The following is a 16519-nucleotide window of genomic DNA, read 5'->3' as shown; positions in this document are numbered from 1 at the left end:
TTTTACACTTTTCCCACTTATCAAGCCGAAGCAGACTCTGTTTCGTTGAGGCTGTGTGTGTGTGTGTGTTGCGGGGGGAGTTTTTGGGTTACCTTGGATGGCTTTTCCCTCTGTCACGCATACATTTGCATGCTAATGTCCCCCATTTTCCCCCTCCATGAACGTGGAATTACAGTTTTAATTACAAAACTCAACATGAATGCATTTGATATCAAACGAAAACAGAAGCGAGTCGGATCTGAGAACTAAGTGTAGTTGCAATTTAAGTGATGGGATTAGAAGAGGATGGAGGCAGGGTGGGGAAAGTGTGGCTAGAGATACCAGAAAGAGTGTTGCCTTCCAAGTCTTTCCTTTTGAAACTCTGAAAGGATTCGCATAACTGGGTCAAAAATGTTAGCATAAAGGGAAATAGGCACTTGGCAAATGCGAAACTCGCTACGCTAAAATGAAAAGAGGAAACACATAAAGGAAATGGGAGTACTCATACCATAACATGTGTAATTTCCATTCACTCATGTAACTACTGAATTTTAAAGTTTATGTCAAGCTTATTGGACAGAGTAAACTATTTATCTGATATGCAAAAACTATTTCCAAGTAACCAAGCAATTAGGCTTATTTGTCAACAAAAAATATAAAGCCTAAAGGGAAACGAAAATGAAATTAAATTCTGATTTTTCTGACTTTGCTTGGACAATCAAAATGTCTATGCTTTCTGAATAGCAATAAGGATAAAAAAGCCTAACTGAACCCTTAAATAGGAAAATACGCATATTAAGTGATATGATAATTTTCTGAAACGAATAAACTAAATTAAACAAAGACTTTGTTGACTTAGCAAGTAATTAATTACAAACCAATTAGACCAGTTATGATACAATGTCAAGGAAAAATCTTAAGCTATTGACCTACTAATGAATTTAAAGCATTGCGTAAATCATCCTTCTCGTTTAAATTCTCTTAAACCACAAATAAATTTACACATATGCTCAGCCTTACCTCAACGAATGGCAGAAATTCTCTTCATTCTCGAAGCTCATAAATTCGTATAATATTTACAAGGGATACCAATTGACCCATTTAGACCCTTCTGTTCCTCCCATAAATCAGGCAGACAAACGGTTTAGAGTTTCGCAATTTAAGGCTTGGCTCTTCCAAGGAGCATCCACTCGAAGTGTGTGCAGCCTCCATCCCAGCCATTGTCCTCCCACTTGGGATAATTCAAGCAAATGCCTCGCCTTGCCAGCTGCCATCGTCTGTAAAATTATTCACACATTTTTTGGGTCAAGTTCAATTGCAGGCATTAATTATAAGGACTTGGCACTCTCTCGTCTTTGGCCCTCAAGTTCAAATGAATTGAAATTGCATGCCGTTGGGTGGGATCAAAGTGGCAGATATCTTAATTTTACTCAGCATCACCGCCCCCAAACATGAATTCCCCTAATGCGATACAAATTTAGACCTCGGACAAGTGCGTGGTGGTCGAGTGATTAAAAATAACTAAAACTGCGCGTAATGAAATTAATTTGAGGAGGAGGATGCAGTGACCGCTTGGAGGCCGGAGGAATATAAATAGAAAGTGCTCCAAAATGAGATGTGCAGTGCAGCTGTGTGTGGCTGCGGATGGCTAACTGGCGCAAGGACACTTGTTGTGGTCACCAGGGTACCATCAACAACACACCGCCCACTCACCCACAAAAATCGATGGAAATCTGCATGGGAAAAATACCAGAACAAGCTCCAAGCTTATTACATGCTCGAGGTAAATGGAATTATGAAACAGCAAATGCAATAAAAATGAATTATTCTAGTGAAAGGAGTGCTGCAAATGGAATTTATCACAATTTGCACGTGTAATTAATTAGTTTTTACGCTCCGTGAAGCAGAGCCGGAGATGTCATTAAGGATTCTTTACTCCCTTCGTCTTCCCCTTTGCTGGCCGCCATTCGCCTTCTGCTTCTCGGTTTTCCCATTTGCAATTTGAATTTCATAAAGCAGAAGGCAAAAACTACACAACGACCGAAATTCAGTTATGTCCTTCAACTTGAACGATGTCGTTATACCCTTCTCCCCCTCGCAGGCCATTTCCTTTATTCGAGCCACTTACAAGTCCAAAAACAAATAACAAGGACAATGGGAACAAGTCACAAGCACTATGGGGAATGAATGAATGCACTTAAAGAAATGATGATGGTTCCACTCTATGAGGCACAAAGATCTTGTAAAAGACCCTTTAGAAATGCGTTTGCTAAACCTACACCAACCCTCAGCTCACCTTGTGCTCTATGGCCGCTGTTTTATTGTTTTCCTAATATTTTGTAGAGTTCTTTATCCTTAAACTAAACCCTAAGTAGAATACAAAGTAAGTTTTCTTTCGAGTGAACAAAAAACGTGGTACTTCTGAACAAAAAGCCAACTGAATTTACATTTTTCGCTTGCTCATCTGTACTTGTTATAGGTCTAATGAAAAAGTTGGACAAGCTAATAATAGAAATCAGAGAACACAACATTGGAGCACAGATAAATAAGAAAAAGCTAACATAAGCTATTTGATATGACGTCTTTTTTATATGAACCAATGAGCTCACAATTGAGTAACAGATAAATCAACAAAGAACATGAAAACTTTTGAGATTCCCTTCAGGCGAAATAAACTTAAAGAAATTGAGCAAGCTGTCATTAAATGTATCAGCTTTTTTATGATATTTCATCCCCGAGCTTCTTGTAATGCCAAATTTAATTCCCCATTCGAGCAGAACTTTACTGCTTAATGATCATGAAATTTCCAGCGAGAGGAAGCAATCCATCAGCGGAGGAGCAACCCTCGCAGCCAAAGCGACCGTCATTATAGGTAATTCCACGATGCCAGAGCTGGGCCAGCAATAATGCAAATACTTGGACTTGGACTCCAAAGAACGTGAATATCCAAGCGGTGGAATTCGGTTCTCGGAATGGGAGCCACCCCGACTTGCTCTCTTACACACATTTCGAACAGCAACAACCGATAAGGCAGGAAAATTTCTTCAGCTTCGTCCATTGTTTTTCTACGCGGTATCCTAAATAACAAGGGTATGTTGTGTGCGAGTACATCTTGTTAAGGATCAACTGGAAGAGTTTTCAGTTAAGTTAATATGGAAATACTTTTGATCCAAAACGAATGGTTGGATGCTGGTGAAGGAGGTTTTGAAAAAGGAGGTTACTGTTAAAGAAGATCTACCGATCCTATCCCACCCTATCCTATCCTTGATTTTCATAACATTTCTTTTGGAAAAGCCCCTCGCCTTGGGTACCTTCTAGGCCACACCCTCGACCCTACTCTCTTCTATATGTTTTTCTTTTCAGACCGCTCTAAGCCAAGCCCAAGTCAACTCAACTCGAGAATAAACGACGACAACAGCGAACAATTTCCCAGCACAAAAACAAAAACCAGAGCACATGGAGGAAGGGAGCAAAGAAAAAAAGCGAGTCTCAGAACCAGAAATGAAAATTTGCATACAAAAACCCAAAAGTTGCGCGCGGAAGTTGTATGCGAAAATTCGCATGGGCGCACCTGGACGCAGGGGGCGTGGCGCCAGCGGACCGCCGATGGCCAAAAGCCATAACCAAACCACCGAAACCAAAACCGAAACCGAACCGAGAAAAAAGTATAGGGAAAAACGAGAAAACCCGTAAGGTGTAATGAGTGTGGAATGTCGTAAATTTTTAAATTGCTTTGCTTGGTATTATTTTTTTTTTGTTTTTGTTTGGTGCTGTCTTCGTGTCGGCCTTGTGTTTGTAATTTGTGCGGTTGTCTCACACCCGCAGCGGTGGCGGGGCGGTGTTTTCTTTTTTCGGGAACACCTTGTGGGAATTTCCGCCGAAAAGTTAAATTATGAGCCACGCACCGCTAAGCGCCATCAAGTGCCTGGCAACCCCATCTGCAGTCCCACAGCCATTCCCCAAACCGTTCCCCTGACAGTGAGCGATTTAAAGTGACTATTATTGTTGCTGATTCTGGGTCTCTGGCGCTTCTGCTAACTGAATGTCAAATCTATTGAGGCGATTAAAAGGCGCACACCCCCACAAACAAACACAGCAGCCTAAGCTCGATTAGGAGCAATCAAAAATTGTGGAAAATGAGTGACAAGAGTGCCGAACTACAGATTACCCATTAACAGTGACTAATTTTTATATAGATTTTATTGGGTTACATGGGAATAATCACCTGCAATAGTATACTTTTACCTTTCGATATTTATAACCCTTATAACCCTCCCTAGATCCGAAAGATTTTCACTTTTCCCGAGCGTAAGTCATCAACTGGAGGCTCAGATTCATGCTGTGCTGACGTGACACAGTCATTGATTGGGTCCATTGATCACTTTGTTGTCCCAACTGGACAACTCGCGACGAATTCGATGGGTCAGTGGCGCTATCTCACCCCGCTCTTCCCCCGGGGGAAGCTCACATCGTCACCGTGTCAGTTTCAGTTTCAGCTTCAATGTCATGGAATGCAAATTAATATTAATTAAAAGCGCTGCCAGCTCAGACGAAACTGTTGTTTCAATTTCGACCAAGGCAAAAAGGGGGTATTGGGGTATTGGTATTGGGAATGGTAATGGTAATGGTAATATCCAGCGATTTCGAGGTGGAAAACAAGCGCCTGGATTATGGGTCTGATGTGGGTCTGATGCCTGGGTGCAAATGCGTGAAAATGTTGCTAAAATGCTGAAGATTAATGACCGGCCACGACCTTTTCCTCCCCACGTCACGACGGAATCCCCATAAAGCGAAATTTATGCTTTGCCGTTTAATCAAACATTTCAAATTGGTTGCTGGTTTACACAAAAATTAATCATGTGTAAGGACCCAGGAGAGACCAGTTTGTGGGGTTTATCATTTATTTTCCCTATATAATATAGCTTAATTTCATTAAATTGCACACATATTGCCGCTTCCGAATAAATTATCTCGCAGAGGCAGTAATACTATTCCATCGTCTACGAATAAACGGAATTACCAATTGTTATTTTTATTGACGATTTCCAGCGCAATCAGCAAACACTCATTGCCTGAGTAAGCTCCCCCATGGGACCGCAATGTTTATTTATTTTTAGCCAAAAAGGTTCATTCATAAAGCGGGTTAACGTATAATTTATTATCGTTAGATAAGCCACATATGTATATGCAAACGTAACTTATCTGTTATCCAAAAATACGTCAAAGAAGACACATACAAACTGGGTTAAGCCTGGAACAACTTATTACCTCTGAGGTTAGATAGAAACATTAAAGAAAACATTTATTTTGAAAACATGTACTGCGTTCCATGAATTTTGTATATTTATTTAAAAGCAGCTTTTACGAATATTCAGTGAACTGCAAGAATTATTTTATCTTCTTTCTTTCAGTTCACATTTTTTATGAAAATAAATATTGGCCTGTCTGCGTGGATATATTTCGCACCTTTATACTCTTCTTTAAAGTATTCTGGTTTTTTTTTAAACATAATTATTTATTTAATTTTAAACTGAAAATGTATGGATAAATAATCCAATAATTTTTGATTTTAATTACTGAGAATATATAAATAAATGTGAAATCAATCTGTCTTGATTGATCGACAAGGGTATTTGAGCTTTGTTCATTGATAAGTTTTCCCATTTTTACTGCTGTGATTCTTATACAAATATTTATATTTGAAATTGCAATAACCAGAAAAACAAACAATTTATTTTTCATGAACCGCTGCGCTGTAAATTTAAAATCACCTTTGATGAGGGGACGAAAACATTGAAAGGCAAACAAGTTAGTTTCGTTTGCGTGTCGCGGACTTTGCAGCTGCAGCGATGGCAATTGTAAGCAAACATTTAATTCAATTTACACTTAATTTAATTAAGGCTTATTGAAAATTATTTATTTAAATGACACTGCGCCTTGTGTGCGTTGAGCCAGCCCATGAAATATTTATAGCGCGTTTACGGACTGCACAGCATGGCCCATGTTTTATTTATTTATAACATTTAAGTACAATGAGCAGACGCACGCATTGGCAATGGGTGTTTGCCCAGGCCCCTCTCCGCTCCTCCCCTCGAGTATGTAAATATATTATTATAATACGTACTTAACGAGAAGTGCGACAGACTAGGAGAGCGCGCCTATTTGCACAACAATAAACTCAATTTAGTCGGTGCGGCGCGGTATGGCTCGGGCAGGCTTCATTAAGTGCAGTCAAACGCGCGACATCGTCGACTCTGAGTACCTCTATTTCAGAGCTCCCACATTCCTCTACATATTGCCCCAGCTCTACATACCTACATACCTAAATATATATAAATATTTGCAGCTCCTACACCCTAATCAAGGAGTCCTACAGCCTCTGAGAGCTGTTTCAAAAGGCTTTGGAAAAGCGCCCCTTCTTATTTGCACACGTTTCTAGTATCCTGGTGATGTGCAAACATTTGTCATTCCTTCGTTCGAACCAAAAAATTCAATCAATCTCCCAAAGACAGTTTTTTCTATCCTTATATTTGTCCAGACATTGGTATTTATAGATGCATGATTCTGTCAATTTGTTTGCATGTCGTTTAGAGTACCTGGAATCAAGTCTCACCTGTGACTGATTAAGGGACAGAGTGTAAGTGACAGAAAACAAATTTTTACACACGTGTTACTATTTGTATTAGGGATTAATCAGGCAATTAGCAAAGCGGAGAAATAAATATTTACAATGGTTATTTTACTAACAAGAAAAGAATAAACATTAAAGCATTGTTAGGAATAAGTTTTTTCCTTACTTAAGCTTCAAGTTTTTAGATTTTTATCAATTTATACCTAGCATTTGAATTAATAAATAGTTATTTCTCTTATATGCCATAATAAAACTATTTCTTTTAGAGTATTTTCCAATGCGGTTACCTTTCCACATTTGCCTATTTTTCTGTTTTCACAAACCTATTTGTTGCGTGCGAATGAGAGCTCAATTCGCCTGATAAGAAGCTGCGACAAGGGGTCTGCTCCGGTCTGCTCTGACGTGGATGTTGATGTGAATGCTGAGACTGAGTCTGAGCCCCGAGGTCATCTCCTTGGGGCTTAACGTCTAACCCTTAACCCTTGTCAGCGGGCGGAAAGTGCGATGCATCGAAAAGTTTATGTATAATGTGCGTTTAATGGCGACAGCCGAAGGCAGTGGAAGCTGGGAGAATGTAACGCATACGCAGCGTGGTCCCGAAAAGTGAAAATAATGGGACAAATACACTCAAAACATTGAGCTTAAACGAAACTTAGTACAAATATATATACAAATAACAAATAAGTAACCAAGGCAAGAAAGCGCTTTCTGGGACGGAATTTTTTTCAAGTGTTTGGGGATAAAGAGACAGAATACACGTAAGGAAGTATTATGGGGCTGTTCCCTTTATTTTGTGACGAGTGTTGGATGTAATGTGGTGTTGTTTGCCCGCCTGTTAGCGAGGATGTGCGAGCATTGTCAACTGGCTTCGCCTTGAAGCTGATTATTACTGTTTGACACATTCTGCCGACTTGTCGACGATTCGCGTGGCTCTCAGTTGGAACGTCAGACTGGCATCGACATCGTCGGATACTCGTGTATCCACACACATCGATGTGCACATCTATTTCAACTAGAACATCAAGCATACGCCCCGTGGACGCCCCCCACGGCTGACTTATTGAGCAAACACCGTCACACACACTCAACGTGTGTGTGTGTACGTAGTACGTCTATGTCACAGTTGTGGCAGGCAAACAAATGGGGGAAAGTGGAAAACGTGAAAAGTGAGAATAAATAAACAAGAGCGGGGGGAGGAAAAAGTCAAAGACTTGTGCTGTCTGTCGAGGCACAGAGGCATTGACCAGTCACCGGGTTAGCATAATTTTCACCAAGATTAAGATGTTCTTACTGCGGCTTTATGGCTTTGCTAACCACACACCAAAAAAGAAATAGTTCTATTGCTGTTGCAATTCCCTGATCTATTGATCCGTTTAATTGAATTAATGCGTTGCCTTTTCCTCAAGGAAAAGCCCCGAGACTTGCAATGGTTAATTATGTGAAACGCAGACAGTAAAAACGAACGTGAGAAAGCCAAACTTTCTTTGTTAGACAATCTATTACCGCATTTCGTTAGGTGAACGGAAATGAACTTAACAAGTTTTGTAACTAATCTTGCAATTAATTCGTCGTCTATTCAATGGTAAAATGTTAGCCATATCTTATTTGAATGATTTATTAAGGTTAAGTGAAATGTGCCTTTGTAATAACTAACGTATTCTTACATATCGGTTCCTAATGAATGATAATTATGTAGAAACTCTTTTTAGGAAAATAACCAAATATTTATTATCAAAATGTATTATTTTAGTTTGTAAATGTCAAGAATCCAGTATGTTTATATATATCTTTTAAACTTCTTCAATATATTCTTCCAAATTCATTGATTGATTCTTCAATTTCGTTCTATGTCTCAATTTATTAAAAGGCAAAAATTTCCCTAGAAGTGTCATAAATTTTCCGCTCAAGTTATTACTTAACTTTACTCTCAGCTCTCTCAGTCTTCAGTTCCATGGGGAGCACTAGATATCTCTTTTATTACCCTCTCGTATCGGAATTGAATCGAAATTCCCAGAATCCCTGGCCAATATCGTTGGATTAGACATGACGATAACAAGCGTATAATGTTCTCAAAACTCTAATAGAGCGTTGGCATCTTCAAGACGCTCGTTTACTTGCTTTTTTCGCCACTCGAGTTTCGTAATCATTTTCTCATCTTTCCCTCTTTCCACGTTTTTCCACCGGGGCAAGCTGTTGCATGGCCGGTGGTTATAGATTGCCTCACAGCACATTATATTACATTTGATTATGAGTCTGTGTGCGCGTGTCGGCAACTACGCCTCACAAAATGCCACTGTCCCCGAACCCCAATCCCCGATCCCCAATCCCCAATCCCCTCAAGAAACAGTCACAGGAAGGAAGCTTCAAGACGCGATTAAATCGGCGAATAAAATAGCAAACGGAGGGCATTCGGTGTGTGTGGGATAGAGATAGAGCAACAAGAAGAAAATGCTTTCCGTGGAAAGCGGAAAATGCAAAGAAGGCAAAACAAAAGGGCAAACACCAAAGCGGGGTGAACTGCAACCGGGCAAAAAGTACAAGTGCTGAGAAAAAATGAATTTTTGAAAAAAGTTTACTTTTCGAGGGGTTACCCTACTTTCCCCTTTGGAAAGGAAAGCCTCTCAATCGGATTTAAATGTTTTCCGAAAAAAGGGAAGGAGAGCATGTAGTAGTTACTCAGGGGATGTCTTGTGACAGAGGTCGACTCCCTCCTCTGATTGAATAGATAAATGAAGGACGGAAAAGCACAGAAAATTGATTGCTCGGCGAAGGAATGTAAATGGATTCTCCATAGGAGCGCACAACAATACCAACTTGTATACAAAAACTCGTATAAACACAATACAATATGTAGCCTGGTACGTATCTCGGGTGAACAAATGAATAGACTCGAATAGAATGGATTCGAATGAAAAATACAAGTCGAGGGAAAGACGAAAAATGCCAAGTAAACTGATAACAAAATTGTTTACCCCCACAGAGTTCAAGGTCGATGGGAGTGTAACAGGTAGAACGATAGATGGATTCGAGACTCTCTACGTTCATATCAAATTACTAATAATTTTAAGGGAAATCGAGAAAAAAAATTAGATTAAGTTTGTTGACAGCACAAATCAACGGAAATTCAATTGTTAGTTCTTGTAAACAAGAAGTCCTTAGTTAGAAAGAAATCTCACTCGACTGTAGATTTCTTAAGAAGTAGAATTGATGCTTATATATTTATGGAGTGGCAAATGTTTGCTTTTTACTCTTTTAACTACTAGATAACGGTTATTATGTAGTTAAGCTAAAAAGGAATTCAATTATCTATAATTGTGTTTTCCCGCAAAAAAAAGGCAAGCTTAAAAAGGTTCTGTGCAAGCTAAAGGAAGCGGAAATTAAATTCTGGGCTTAGTCCTTGTAGTTGTTCCCAATTTAGTTGACAAAAAATAAATACTGGAAACAGAATCCGTTGAACTTTATTTTAATTTATTTAATTGGGTTTTCGGTTTTACTATAATTTAAAAGAAGAAAACTTAACTGGTTCCTAACTGTTTCCGAAAAAAAGAAGTAAACAAAGAATAATTACTTCTTAGTAAAGAATAATTACTAGTAACGTGATTGTTTCGCCACTACAAATCTAGCATTCATTAAATATTTTACTGAAAATCTCAAATTAAACCCGGTATGTTGACATTTACTTGTTGGCTCACAACTTCCTTTATTGAATCATAATTTGTCAAACTTTAAACTACCAAAATGCTGACAAACGAAAGGTGAGAAATACATTTGTTCGTTTGGCGAGTTTCACCTTTTTCGTAACTTCCCCTGAAAAAGAAATGTCTCCGATATTTTGTGTTTTGTCAGACCAGAAAATGATGTGAACAAACCTAATTGCTTCAATTCTTTTATTTTTTCATTTTGGACTCTGTCGGAGAGGTGGATGGAATCCCATGATAATTATTAAGGGCCATGGCAACGTCCGTTCGGTGCAAGAGAATCGCATTAATTTCCCAACCCATCGCCGGCCAATTACCGGCCAAATGCTATTAGCCACAGACCCGCAACAGGCCAATTACAAGAGCAACTCGAGCTCAAGTCGGGCAAACCTAATCAAGACCCAAAAAGACCTGCCAAAAAATGTTCAAGTTTAACTGAATCGAGTTACGTGAACGGTTCCAGGCTGTGTCTCTTCAGCTGCCTCTATGATTTTTGGCCAAATAATATTTTAAAGGCCGGTGAGCAATTTAAGCCCCACTCGAGCTTAGGAGGGGATTTTCTTGCCCATCATTTCGATGGAGAACTCAGCTCTCTGTTGCTCTGTTGTGGCTTCTGTTTCAGTTTCAGTTTCTGTGTTGGTTTTATGGCAAGTCAAAAACCTATTAATGCCCAGCTCAGCAGCACGTTCAACTTGTTACAATTTTTCCTTTATTTCCATTTCCCTCTTTCAACGTTTTTGTGCTCACACTAAAAACATGTTGTCCGAACCGGCGATTGAAGATTTAAGTTTGAGATTAATATCCCAAGAGTTGTCTTTTGTTCGCATATAAATATTCATGTATAGTCTAACCTCTAGGTGACCTTGCCTGGTCCAAGTAAACAGGTGTAAAGTCAACACCATGGCCTTGAACTAAACTCGGAAGGTGTCCAAATGAAAGTGACACGTGAACAATATTTATTTAATAGTTATTAGAAAAGAAATTGCAAGGACTAATGGTGAAAACTTTACTTGAAATATACATATAATTTGTTTATATAGAATTCCATATAAAATTATTTTTATGCTTTGATTTAATCACTAATAATTTATGAATTACCGAGAAGTTGACGTACTATTTGAATATGTTATTCAATAAGAGAGATTTCTGAAGCACTCCCACACTTTTTATATTTGAAAAGCAATTCGATTTTAATTGGGCAATTCAAAAGTTTCGCTCAACAAGTGTATAGGATGTTCGCATTGACAGAATTTAATTTGTGTGCCTTCCTGTTCTTGTATTTTTTGCTGCTTTTTTATTTGTTTTTCCTACTAGTACTTCCGCCAGTTGGCTTTTGCATTAGCTTCTGCCATCGAGTATCTCATTCCGTCCGCTGTCATATATGTTCGTTCGTGTGGCCATCTCACCCCTTCCCTTGTACATAGATAGATATAGATATAGATACATATAGCCCACATCGTCAGAATCGTACGAAACCCAACGGAACCGTGTATTGAGCCGCCTTTGGCGCATTGTTTGACATGACTTTAATATTTCAGAAAACGATAAAAACACAAGGAGAGAGTGTGGGCCTCAAAACCTCACAAAACGGCACAAAAATGTATTTTGGCACTGTGTCGCAACTTTAATCGATACGGAATATCAGCGGCAATAACAACTGCATTCCCCCACCGTTGATTGTTTGCCACAGGGCTGTCATTTCGAATTTTTGACTCTCAAGCGCCTGCGATACTACCCGGGCATATCGTATTTGTATCTCCGGGGCACAGTGCCCCGCGTCTCGCATCGCAATCAATTCCAATTAAGGTAAGTGGGGCAGGTGTCCCGGCCACACGCTGTGCTCTGCTCTGCTGTACTGCGCCGCTCGGGCCATAATTAAGCTGCGTGTCATTATGCATTGCCTGCCAGGATCATTTGGGTTTAATTCAATCAAGACTCCATCGCCCAATGTCCACCGATAGGTCCGCGCAGTCCGGCTCGGGTGTGTTTCCTTTCGCTTTCCATGGAAATGGGAGCCAGCATGGAAATAATCACCGGAAATCTCGGAACGGAAATGGTCGTAATAACGGCACCCGAAATGGACGACAGCACCGCATTTAGCCAAACAAAGTGAAGTGCTGCCGGCTGGCATTGGCCCTGTCCTCGCCCATGGCCCAAAGTGTTGTTGTGCATGCCAACGGTACATTAATTCGCATTCATAAATAACACTAACGCCGCCGCCTGGCAAAGTGGAAATCAATGCAGTCCAAGTCCTGCCGCACTGGGCCAGCTCCTGGGGAGCTAGAGCCTCCTCTTCTCTACTCAAATTGTCTAATTTGGTTTGGAAAGGGGCACTAATTACTCACGGTCGTAGGCAGCCGGGTGACAAATGGAAGGATCATTGAGTGAGTGATTCGAGTGCAGCAGTGTCAACGATTTAGAGGTTTCGAAAAAATAGAGCCAACATTGGGTTGTGAGAGTATACAAAAGTTTGGCATAACTTAAAATATATTAAAAAGATGTTATATATATCAAAAAATAATATGTTATTTGAAGTTTTCATAAAAAAGTGTCAACATTGGATTATGAGGATGTACAAAAGTTTTGCAAATTTCAAAATATATTATAGAAAATATTTATAAAAATGTTATCTATATAAATAAAGATAATACAATTCAATGAGTGCACTGGAATTTAAAAAGTGTGAATTCTAGTAAACTGTTGTATATAAAAACCGCAATTGCTGCATTTTCGACAGTAAAATCATAACTACGTTACATGATGATTATATTGTGATGAAATCGAAACAGCTTTACATATGTGATTTTGAATGACCTGGAATATATTCCAGTATCGACTTAATTTAAATTAAGTCAAGCCGATAAAATCCCGAATTACCTAAAAGCTAACATCAAAAATTATTTGTGTTTATTTTGATTTGTGATAAATTGTATCAGAAAACAAAGAAAATAATATAAATGATAGATTGAACTATAAATTTATTTCTTTGATACATTTTCCTAGAAATATTTGCTAAAGATTCTTCAGAAAAATACATTTACTTCATTTAAATATGTATTCATTTAACTTTTTAACCACAATGTTTTCCTATACGCACACACTTTAGTTTGCGTTTTACTTTTATACCTTTTAAAAGCTGCCGTTCGTCTATGATAAACAAATAATATATTTTTAGTTTTACAAATTCTAACTTTCTTGTTAATAAATACCTCTGTTAATAATATATATTTATTTATATTTCTTTAAGGACTAGAATTATGAAACAATTATATTGTATATATTTAATAACCTACCTCTTCTCTATTTAATTTTCGTAAAAATTCACCACACCCTAGGATAAAGTTTAAGGATCAAAATGCCTCAAAATTGAAGTTGAGCCAAACTGTGGCCACCCAAAAAGTGAGCTGTCCAAATGGCATAATCTCTGCCTGCCTGCACCTCGCACTTGACTTGATTTGCCTTCTCCCGCCCGAGATAATAGCCAGAGGGAATGGACACAGGAACATGGACTGGTGGTGGGCTGCGGGGCTGACAGCTGGCGGGTTCGCAGTTGACTGACTCCTTATCTCCTGCCCCGCGGCAGATGTGAATGTGTCAACTTGGTTCGCGCCTCCGCAAATCCTTCCGTCGCTCGCACTGACATTGAAATGGAAGTGGGGTATCGGCGGGACGTTGTCTAGCTATTAAATATGCAATAAATGATTATGTGCCGAGAGAAGGCTGCTGCGCTGAGTCACAGCATTCCACTCAGGGATCGCATTGTAAATTACTGAAGCTCGGGGCCAAACTGCGATAAATGATGGTGCAGAAAAGTGCATTGACAGCACTGACAGTTGCCATAAAATATGGTTCAATAACTTCTCTCGGTTCAAGTGAGATTTCTCTCGGCAACTATTCGGGAAACTATTCCACCACGACCATAACACGAATCTAGAGTAAATATTTTGATGGCATCCCCTAAGATGTTTACGAAACTGCTGCCAAAGTCGGAAAAAAGAAGCCAGAATAATCATTGGTTTTATCTCAGGCTCACTCACTATCTATCTTTTACAACTTCTGCTGCGGCAAGTCGTGCGCCAACAAAGTCACAGAGGGGAGTAAATAAAATAAAACTAAATAAAAGCGGTTAGCACTCAATATGGTTGCCACATAACGTTTACGTATGCATCGCCACCATGATTTAATACATTTCATCCTGAGTCGCCCCCCGGAAAACGTCGTGCTGCACGCCACATGGCAGAGTTGCTTGCCGACTATAAATTTAAATGGCCATTTCCAGTGTGGCAAAACGGATAATAACCCATTTGATGTGCGGACACACTTTTTCCATTAAACCTAAACACAATGCGATGCTCGCTCACCGAAGAAATATGGCCTAAAAGGTGGAAATGAGCCCTGTCCGCGGCGGTATTAACTGTGAGTGTGTGTGTGTGTGTGTGTGAGAAGGGACTTGAAGCACCTTTATGCCCGCAACTTATGGCGCACATCGCACACACGTTACGCATACGCACGATTGGCCCATAAATGCTTGTTTCCCTATTCATGATGGTATTGTTAACTCTTTTTAATTGAAATCGTGTTGTGGTTTCACTTTCGCTTTTGAATGCTGACAGAACGAATTTGGATTACACATCTAATGGGGGATTCCGGATGGGATTCTATATTACGTATACGCCTAGTGTGCTTTAATTGTTTAGTTTAAATGAAAATGCAATCGTTTTAAGTCACTCCATGCTTTAATTGAAATAAAAATGGTTTTTTTTATTACAGTTTACTATATTTAATGATTATATATTAGAAAATTACGCATTCGTATTGAACTGTACCTCATTTCCCTTTCCCTTCGGTAGCTCAAAACGATTATTAAAAGCTGTTAATTGAAATTGTGTCGAGGGTTAATCTTCCTTTTTTATCAAACATTGAGTGACAATTTCGTCACTCGCTGGCACAACTCATTTGCAACTCAATTTCCACTGGAAATTGAATCAAACCCATCCACACAGGCTGTCAATTATGACATTATCACCAACGGAGAACTAAGTTCCAACTTGGCAGCCAGCACCCCGCCCCCGCTCCCCCTTTGGCAAAACATTGCTCCAATTACACAAGGGTGTCTGTCTGTCGGTATGCATGAGCTTCCCCTTCCCTTTTTATCTTTTATCTGCAAATACACATACACATGTATATACTCTACTACTGCTTCGGTGGCTGCTCCTAATTTGCATGCCCCTTCTTTCCTTGCACCCTCGCAGCTTGTAATTGAATTAGTTTTAATGCGATATTGTAGCGCGATAAGGCCGGCACCCAGACAGCTCTTTTATTCATTTTTGAACGCTCGTTTATCAATTGCAATTCGCACAATTCACTTGCAATTGCCCAAACAAAAAGACACGAAAAACCCGAAAGTTATAGCACAGCTCAAAAAAACAACAAACAAAAAAGGAATAAGACAAAAACGCAAAATAAAATAAGAAGAAAAAAAGAAGAGCACAAATCACAGAGCAAGCAGAAAATACGATGTTTTGTATTCAAGAGTTGAAGAGAACGTTCTCTAGAATTTTTCAATTCGGATTTCTATTTGTTTGTAATTAACAAAAACAAAAGGTGTTCATTCCTTTCAATTTCAAATATTATCTATTTTCACAAACAATTTTTGCGAATATTCAAAATAAATAATAAATGCCTCAACACAATAAACAAGATTCACTTAAGCTGTTACATATAAGTATTTCACGGTTTAACACCTTTTGTAAAATGATTATTATTGTAGATTTACTTTTCTTTTTTTCTTTGCACTTTTGTGGTAAGTCCGCCCCCACCTTGCACCCTTCGGATCATCTCTCGGATATGTGTGATATGCGGTGATAAAAAGCTAATCAAGCGGCTGGCCTTTGTTGTTCTGGCCACCGCAAGTGCCACTGGCTGCTCCCCATTACCTGAGCGATGATCCTATCCACCTGTGCTGCGGAACAGGTGCAGCTGCCGCAGATGAAGATGCAGATGCAGATTTAGCTACCGATTCGGATGCTCTGGCGGAATTCCCTTGGAGCGTACCGTCAGTGGGTCGGTTTCGGAACTCGGGAATAGCAATCGCAATCGCAACGTTCTCGACGCGTCACATGAACTTTTCAGACTGAGCGTTTTCAGACCGAGCGGCGAGTCGGAAGCGAGCGGCCACCCGAGCCAAAAAAAAAAACAACAAAATGAGAGC

General features: G+C 39.4%; 1 protein-coding gene across 2 annotated transcripts in view; it reads right to left on the bottom strand.

The window, feature by feature from the left end:
• Positions 1 to 16519, bottom strand: part of LOC110185655 (uncharacterized) — a 26573-nt gene extending 10054 nt beyond the window's left edge. The window contains exon 1 of one of the 2 annotated variants that reach the window (XM_086832189.1): positions 16245 to 16519. The gene's annotated coding sequence lies outside the window, so the exon portion shown is untranslated. Of the gene's footprint in view, positions 1 to 999; positions 1257 to 16244 lie in introns of those variants that run through there. The other variant, XM_086832190.1, reaches the window with a different exon arrangement.

Source organism: Drosophila serrata, unplaced genomic scaffold (assembly GCF_035046125.1).
Source record: "Drosophila serrata isolate PLE 108 unplaced genomic scaffold, ASM3504612v1 contig_245, whole genome shotgun sequence".
Lineage (NCBI taxonomy): Eukaryota > Metazoa > Arthropoda > Insecta > Diptera > Drosophilidae > Drosophila > Drosophila serrata.
The sequence above is the reverse complement of the archived record's forward strand: the minus strand, read 5'-3'. Positions and strand labels throughout refer to the sequence as shown.